A 1,740-nucleotide genomic window follows, 5' to 3' on the forward strand; every position below is an offset into this window, starting at 1 on the left:
GGGAAGGGGTGGAAGTGCCTGGGGGCACGTACTCGGGGTCACGCTCATCATCAGAGCCAATGACAATGCGGGCAGACGGGGCGACAGACTTCGATCGCCCGCGTGCATAGATTCGATCTTGCTTGGGTGCCATAGTAGATAGTACCTGTAAAGGATCAATATTAGTACGAGAAGTGGCAAACAAGACAAGACAAACCACACACAAAAAAAATTAAAACAGTATGTCATTTCAATGGTCATAGTGACACACGACGGGCCTGGTGACGGCTCGTCGTGACTATGACGGACCGTCATGGGGTCCGTCGCGTCTTACTTAGACTATGTATATAAGAAGAACCCTGAAGGAGAGTCTCTGACTAGTATGACGGTATGTTCAGGACGGACCGTCATAGGTACGACGGTCCGTCGTAGGTGTCCGTCAGAGGACACTTAGAAAAAAAATGAGAGACCCTTAGGAGAGGGGTCTTTGACCCTCATAACGGTCATGCAGGATGGACCGTCGTGGGTACGACGGTCCGTCACATGTGTCCATTGAAAGACACTTAGAAAAAGTGAGAGACCCTTAGGAGAGGGGTCTCTGACCGTCATAACGGTCATGCAGAATGGACCGTCATGGGTACGACGGTCCGTCACATGTGTCCGTGGAAGGACACTTAGAAAAAGTGAGAGACCCTCAGAAACAGGGTCTCTGACAACCAGAACGGTTGTGCAGGACGGACTGTCCTGAAGACGACGGTCCGTCACATGTGTCCGTTCGAGGACACTTGGAAAAAAAATGGGCAGTGGGGTGTTAGGGATTTTGGAACGGACCCTACGACGATCCGTCGTGGACACGACGGTCCGTCGTGGGCACGACGGTCCGTCATCGGGGTCTCGTTCTGTAGATCAGTGACAGAACTGGTGTACCCCATTCATCCTCGATGAACCCAAATCGAACTTGCAGTGTTTTGGACCTACATTTGTCTAACACAACTACCTAGGAAACTAGTAACGCGAAAGCACCTATGTCTAGGGTTGGAAACATGGAAATTTCGAACATTTGTAACCTAGGTTAGACAGAATCTTATATAAAAGAAACGAAAATATCAAGAACAACTAAGCTAATACTAATTAATAAACAAAAATGCAAGATAAATGAGCAGAAATTAGAGACACATACCTTAGAATTGGGGAAAACAAAAAGGACAAGTACTCGGTGACCGGGAAGACACCCACAGCAGCAACTCCGACTAGTAGATTATCACTTTTAGGGCTTTGGAGAATTGTGGGGGGGCAATGATCGGTTGATAGAGGGAGAGATTGTGGAAGTTGAAAAGAGAGGGAAATAGGGGGAATAATGAAGGAATGGGGTGAAATGAGGGGTTGGGGAGTTTAAATGGTGAAATTTTATAATAAACTCCAACCGGGTGGGGTCGGGTACGCCTCATTAACCACGCGACGGTTCCCCGACGACGATCCGTCGCAGCTGTGACGACCCGTCGTTTGTTCCGTCGTGTGTGCCCTAGTTTGAAAATAATAGAAAGACGTACCTGGTACGACGGAGGCATACGACGGTCCGTCGCAGGCGCAACGGTCCGTCGCTGTATCCGTCAGTGACTGCTGCAAAGTAATTTTCTGCAGAAATTCCTGGTGATGTGCCTGCAAATTTAAAAACCCATTAGTAGAAAAATGCTACCATTACTAAAAAGACTATAAGTATTGGGTTGCCTCCCAACAAGCGCCTGATTTAATGTCGCGGCA

This window comes from Solanum pennellii, chromosome 12 (genome assembly GCF_001406875.1).
Source record: "Solanum pennellii chromosome 12, SPENNV200".
NCBI lineage: Eukaryota > Viridiplantae > Streptophyta > Magnoliopsida > Solanales > Solanaceae > Solanum > Solanum pennellii.